This window comes from Entelurus aequoreus, linkage group LG20 (genome assembly GCF_033978785.1).
Source record: "Entelurus aequoreus isolate RoL-2023_Sb linkage group LG20, RoL_Eaeq_v1.1, whole genome shotgun sequence".
Classification (NCBI taxonomy): domain Eukaryota; kingdom Metazoa; phylum Chordata; class Actinopteri; order Syngnathiformes; family Syngnathidae; genus Entelurus; species Entelurus aequoreus.
This window is the reverse complement of record NC_084750.1, coordinates 11,841,175-11,848,674: the sequence shown is the minus strand read 5'-3', so window position 1 is coordinate 11,848,674 and position 7,500 is coordinate 11,841,175. Positions and strand designations below refer to the sequence as shown.

The following is a 7,500-nucleotide window of genomic DNA, read 5'->3' as shown; positions in this document are numbered from 1 at the left end:
TTTCTATTTTAATTGACTTGGAATGGGTGACTTATTTCCGGTCCAGCGCTCTTATTTTAGTTCCACTTCCTGTCTGGCTCCCTTGCCAGATAGGCTTGAATTTGAACATTTGCAAATCTAAAGTTCATCTTCACAAGGTTCAATAAAGTGATTTTAGTATATTTAGTAGATTTCAGCAGACGGAAAACATTCAAACTATGTTCTATTTTAATTGACTTGGAATGGGTGACTTATTTCCTTAGTCTCCGTATTTGTTTCCTGTCCAGCGCTCTTATTTTAGTTCCACTTCCTGTCTGGCTCCCTTGCCAGATAAGCTTGAATTTGATCATTTGAAAATTGGAAAAAGTTCATCTTCACAAGGTTCAATAAAGTGATTTTAGTACATTTAGTAGATTTCAGCAGACGGAAAACATTCAAACTATTTTCTATTTTAATTGACTTGGAATGGGTGACTTATTTCCTGTCCAGCGCTCTTATTTTAGTTGTACTTCCTGTCTGGCTCCCTCGCCAGATAAGCTTGAATTTGATCATTTGAAAATTGGAAAAAGTTCATCTTCACAAGGTTCAATAAAGTGATTTTAGTACATTTAGTAGATTTCAGCAGACGGAAAACATTCAAACTATTTTCTATTTTAATTGACTTGGAATGGGTGACTTATTTCCTGTCCAGCGCTCTTATTTTAGTTCCACTTCCTGTCTGGCTCCCTCGCCAGATAAGCTTGAATTTGATCATTTGAAAATTGAAAAAGTTCATCTTCACAAGGTTCAATAAAGTTATTTTAGTAGATTTAGTAGATTTCAGCAGACGGAAAACATTCAAACTATTTTCTATTTTAATTGACTTGGAATGGGTGACTTATTTCCTTAGTCTCCGTATTTGTTTCCTGTCCAGCGCTCTTATTTTAGTTCCACTTCCTGTCTGGCTTCCCTTTTCCCTCACCTGTCCCTGATTGGCAACCTGAGCACACCTGCTTGTGGTCGCCAATCAGGTTTCCCTTTTGCACGCCCCGGCCTGATTAGGACCGGGGAAGTGGAACTGAAATAAGAGCGCTGGAAAGGAAACAAATACAGAAAAATAAGGAAAGGCCAGGTAACGTAGTACGCTAGTAAAGATCAATATGACGCATACACACTTTTATGTACGTACGGTATGACGTTGTAAACATGCATTAATATTTCTGCGTTGATTTTGATAAAAATTCAACATAAAATAAACATACAGTAGGGAAGGTGTCAGGTTCAAACACTGATGACATTTATTAAACAGACAAGAAGCAAGGAATTAAACAGAGGCAGAATTAAATTTGGCTCAATGAGGAGAAACGCGTAGACCTGTACCCTTGCACCGTGTCCCACCACGCTCTGACGAAAGATTGTACGCCTCCTCTTTTATTTGGACTTTCCCTGAGTACATGGCAACAGCTGTTTATAAAGGGAGGGGGGGTCGTAAACAGCCGTTGCCTTTGATTACAAAACAGTTCAAAGAAAAGGTGCCTGGAAGGGTGAGGGGTGGGGTCAGGTCCTGCTTCATCTCCGCTTTGTCGATCTCGGGTCAAGACAAAATCTTCCTGTGGATTACAATACATCAAAGAAACCGACACCTTCATGTCGCTTCCCATCCTACACAGTGGAGTTTTACAAGCCTTTCGTCTGCTCGCCGGGAACTCGTTGAAACACAACGTTTTGTGATAACTTAGATACAATTGTTCTGACAGAAGGGATTCATATGGCTCCATTCTTGTGTGGATCTCGCGTAAGAGGAAGAGGGGGGGTTAATCATTTTGCAATGCAGTCTCCTGAAAATGATGGAAAGCGCAACCCCACATAGCAATGTGGTCAAAGTAGGAATTGCCACGAAACACATTTTCCGATATTTAACACTCTACCGCCATCTGGTGGTCAAAGCGGACATGCAATGAATACCCCTCGCAATGTACGTTAAATAAAAAAAAAAATAGACCAAAAAAATGACTGAATGATACTCATATCACATAATAATCATTGCAGGTTTTCTTCAAGGTTTGTTCCTCTTCAACCAGACCCTGGTCACTAATCACTAATGTAACGTAAAGCGTGCTAAAAATAGCTTTAAAACCATGACCCCGTTTCTTGGTGCGATCGTGCGGACGACGGGTGCACAAACATAATAAATATATAGAATAATCCTCTTTTGGGGTGCATGGGCAGACAGCCTGAAGGGGGACTTGTGGGGCTCTAAAAGCCTGGTGCCCCCTAATCTGGTTGGCCGTCTGAAGCTAATGGCGTGGCGGACAATAGGGATCAGACTAAAGCCTGGAGGAAGTCAACTCCACATTTTAGGGATGATTCTCTTCGGATTATTGGTGACTCTTTCCTCCTGTTTTGTGGGACTAAAACAAGTGTAAACACATTTAAACACAAGCGATGCCACTTTTAGTTCACTATTTTATTTAAGGACTAAATGACAATAATAAACATATTTTTCATGTACCCTAACATTTTTAGTTCAAATAAAGACAATAATGAGATTTTTTGCGGCCCCCTTTATTTAAAAAATACATCAAAAATATCAAAATACATTTAGGTTCCGTCACCAAAATAATGGTGTCGGGACAAGCCGACATTGACTGTAATAATACCAAGTACAAGAGCGTATCTCTTTCGTCGATTTTTATTGTTTATAAACCCAAGAAATACGTCCTTCAACATGGTATCACTTTAAATATGACCAATGTATGACCCTGTAACTACTTGGTATTGGTAGTATCACCCAAACTAGTGTCAAGTATCAAAGAAGAGAAGAATAAGTGATTATTACATTTTAACAGAAGTGTAGATAGAACATGTTAAAACAGAAAATAAGCAGATATTAACAGTAAATGAACAAGTAGATTAATAATCAATTTTTACAGTTTGTCCCTCATAATGTAGACAAAATAATAGGTGTATAAATGACACAATATGTTACTCAATAAGTCAGCAGACTAATTATGAGTCTTTGTTTGTTTACTTACTACTAAAAGACAAGTTGTCTAGTATGTTCACTATTTTATTTAAGGACTAAATTACAATAATAAACATATGTTTGCACCCTAAGATTTTTTTGTTCAAATAAAGACAATAATGACATATTTTGCGGTCCCCTTTATTTAGAAAAGTATTCAAAAGTATCAAAATACATTTAGGTTCCGTTACCAAAATAATGGTTTACGACATTGACTGTAATGATACCAAGTACAAGAGCGTATCTAGTCGATACTACGATGATTAAATTGGTATTTTTTCGTTTCACAAACTCTTTTGTCGATTTTTATTCTTTATAAACCCAAGAAATACGTCCTTCAACACGGTATCACTTTAAATATGACCATCGTATGACCTTGTAACTACTTGGTATTGATAGTATCACCCAAACTAATGTCAAGTATCAAAGAAGAGAAGAATAAGTGATTATTACATTTGAACAGAAGTGTAGATAGAACATGTTAAAACAGAAAATAAGCAGATATTAACAGTAAATGAACAAGTGGATTAATAATAAATTTTTACAGTTTGTCCCTCATAATGTGTACAAAATAATAGGTGTATAAATGACACAATATGTTACTGCAGACTAATTAGGAGTCTTTGTTTGTTTACTTACTACTAAAAGACAAGTTGTCTAGCATGTTCACTATTTTATTTAAGGACTAAATGACAATAGTAAACATATTTTTCATGCACCCTAAGATTTTTTGTTCAAATAAAGACAATAATGACATTTTTTGCGGTCCCCTTTATTTAAAAAAGTATTGAAAAGTATCAAAATACATTTAGGTTCCGTCACCAAAATAATGGTGTCGGGACAAGCCGACATTGACTGTAATAATACCAAGTACAAGAGTGTATCTAGTTGATACTACGATGATTACCTTACTACTAAAAGACAAGTTGTCTAGTATGTTCACTATTTTATTTAAGGACTAAATTACAATAATAAACATATGTTTACTTGTTTTTAATTTTTTTTTTACCTATTGTGTATTTTTTGAAGTTTATGTTAATGTAATTAGCTGCTGTTGTTTTGTGTATTACGAGACCTGTTTTGCTGCCTTCTTGGCCAGGTCACTCTTCAGTTTTTTACCTAATTATATAAATGAAAATGAAATTAATGAACCATTCCTTTCCGAAATAGCACGATTGAAAGATTGAAGATGCTACCAAAACACAGAACACACAGTATGACATCGCCTCCAGTCTCCTGTAGGTGACGTCAGCCGGCTGATGCTTGCTCCGCCCTCATTTTGGAGATAAAGGAGGGGTGTTGGAACTATTTTTTCATTCTTAGGTCCACAACTATAAAATAATGTCAGGATTAGAGGAACCCTTTTAGATACTTGACACTTTGAAACACTTTTAAATAAATGTAAAAGTACATGGGTTCAGTCTTAATAATGACTATAAGTATTGACAATAGTGTAAATTCATGGCTATCAGTCCGGACTACAACCCGGAAGAACCAGATGGCAATGGAGTCAGAGCAAGATGGTTTTGCGGTCGTACAAAGTCCAGGATGGACGTGTTGCCCGTCACTTTCCCCGCGTAACCACAGAATTGCAAACAGTTTTCTCGACGCCTGTTCCAAAATACCCGAAGTCTGCTGAAACCTTCCACTGCCTCCACCCGGGACGTGACCCTTCTTTATTAACGGTGGTCGTAATTCCTGGCGGCCCCCGGGTGGCAGCAGTGAGACGAGGCCAAGCATGACAGATGTTCAAGCAATTTGTAGTGGCGCTCCTCACTGACACCTTCTTTTATGGACTTAATAGCTGTGAAATGACTAAAGGGCCGCTTGTAGGGCGGGGGGGTTGGACTTTTACTGGACTCTTGGCACCAACATCCTGTCACCCATCTGCTACTTGGAATGGAACCTGCACCTACTTATTGAAGCACATATTGATTATTGGGGGAAACATTCCTGCTGACTAATTTACTGGTGGATACAATCAATTGTTACTTTAAATGCTACTAAAATGTTTTATTCTCTGGCCAAGTGTTCAGTTAAGTATTTAAGTAATTACTACACCTAGTTCTAGTGCTCACATTACTACACCCAGTTCTAGTGCTCACACTACTACACCCAGTTCTAGTGCTCGCATTACTACACCCATTTCTAGTGCTCACATTACTACACCCACTTCTAGTGCTCACATTACTACACTCAGTACTAGTGCTCGCATTACTACACCCACTTCTAGTGCTCACATTACTACACCCAGTTCTAGTGCTCGCATTACTACACCCAGTTCTAGTGCTCACATTACTACACCCACTTCTAGTGCTCACACTACTACACCCACTTCTAGTGCTCACATTACTACACTCAGCACTAGTGCTCACATTACTACACTCAGTACTAGTGCTCGCATTACTACACCCAGTTCTAGTGCTCGCATTACTACACCCAGTTCTAGTGCTCACATTACTACACCCACTTCTAGTGCTCGCATTACTACACCCAGTACTAGTGCTCACATTACTACACTCAGTACTAGTGCTCACATTACTACACCCAGTTCTAGTGCTCACATTACACCCAGTTCTAGTGCTCACATTACTACACCCAGTTCTAGTGCTCACATTACTACACCCACTTCTAGTGCTCACATTACTACACCCAGTTCTAGTGCTCACATTACCATACCCACTTCTAGTGCTCGCATTACTACACCCACTTCTAGTGCTCACACTACTACACCCAGTTCTAGTGCTCACATTACTACACCCATTTCTAGTGCTCACATTACTACACCCACTTCTAGTGCTCACATTACTATACCCACTTCTAGTGCTCGCATTACTACACCCACTTCTAGTGCTCACACTACTACACCCACTTCTAGTGCTCACACTACTACACCCACTTCTAGTGCTCCCACTACTACACCCACTTCTAGTGCTCACATTACTACACCCACTTCTAGTGCTCCCACTACTACACCCACTTCTAGTGCTCACACTACTACACCCACTTCTAGTGGTCACACTACTACACCCACTTCTAGTGCTCACATTACTACACCCAGTTCTAGTGCTCACATTACTACACCCACTTCTAGTGCTCACACTACTACACCCACTTCTAGTGCTCACACTATTACACCCACTTCTAGTGCTCACACTACTACACCCAGTTCTAGTGCTCCCACTACTACACCCACTTCTAGTGCTCCCACTACTACACCCACTTCTAGTGCTCACACTACTACACCCACTTCTAGTGGTCACACTACTACACCCACTTCTAGTGCTCACACTACTACACCCACTTCTAGTGGTCACACTACTACACCCACTTCTAGTGCTCACATTACTACACCCACTTCTAGTGCTCACAGTAAAATGATAAGTGTGACCAGTAGATGGCAGTCACACATACGAGATACATGTGGACTGCAAGATGACGCCAGTAAACAACACCACAACTTTAAATGTTCCATTGAAAATATAGAACATTACACACGGCGCTCAAAGATCTGTCAAAATGTTTTAAGTAGGACTTTGGTAAGCTATGAAGCCGCACCGCTTGATGGATTATTTTTAGCATTACAGCTACCATAGTCAGACGTACTGTGCTTCAACATACCAGTATTATTTTGGTGTGTGTATAAGGTAAGACATATTATCTGGTGTTTTTTATTCAAAACCAACTTTTCTTACCTTCTGGTACCTGCTGATGTGTATTTGGGATCCGCGTAAGTCTTGAAAATGTGCGCGCGTCCGCCATTATAGTCTGCGCCGATTCAAACTGCGCCATCTTGTGGTACACCGAAGAAGTCTGTAAATATGTACTGAGTAGGGAGTATCACTGTTCATGTTTGCGTCTTGTTTATAATGTTACATGTGAGATATACTTGTTAAATTTAAATTAATTTAAATTGTTTTGAACAAACACCTAGGCCTACTATGCTACTGTATTTAATGATGTCATTATGGTGGTACTTAATGAATACTTAGGTCTACTACACTACTGTATTTAATGTTGTCATTATGGTGGTACTTAATGAATACTTAGGTCTACTACACTACTGTATTTAATGTTGTCATTATGGTGGTACTTAATGAATACTTAGGTCTACTATACTACTGTATTTAATGTTGTCATTATGGTGGTACTTAATGAATACTTAGGTCTACTACACTACTGTATTTAATGTTGTCATTATGGTAGTACTTGATGAATACTTAGGTCTACTACACTACTGTATTTAATGTTGTCATTATGGTGGTACTTAATGAATACTTAGGTCTACTACACTACTGTATTTAATGTTGTCATTATGGTAGTACTTGATGAATACTTAGGTCTACTACACTACTGTATTTAATGTTGTCATTATGGTGGTACTTGATGAATACTTAGGTCTACTACACTACTGTATTTAATGTTGTCATTATGGTGGTACTTAATGAATACTTAGGTCTACTACACTACTGTATTTAATGTTGTCATTATGGTGGTACTTAATGAATACTTAGGTC

At 38.5% G+C, this 7,500-nt stretch overlaps 1 protein-coding gene across 1 annotated transcript in view; it reads left to right on the top strand.

Annotated features, from left to right (window-relative positions):
• The first annotated feature begins 1,050 nt into the window (after window positions 1–1,050).
• thsd7aa (thrombospondin, type I, domain containing 7Aa) overlaps window positions 1,051–7,500 on the top strand; it is a 256,727-nt gene continuing 250,277 nt past the window's right edge. The window contains exon 1 of the mRNA XM_062029375.1: window positions 1,051–1,090. The gene's annotated coding sequence lies outside the window, so the exon portion shown is untranslated. The remainder of the gene's footprint in view (window positions 1,091–7,500) is intronic.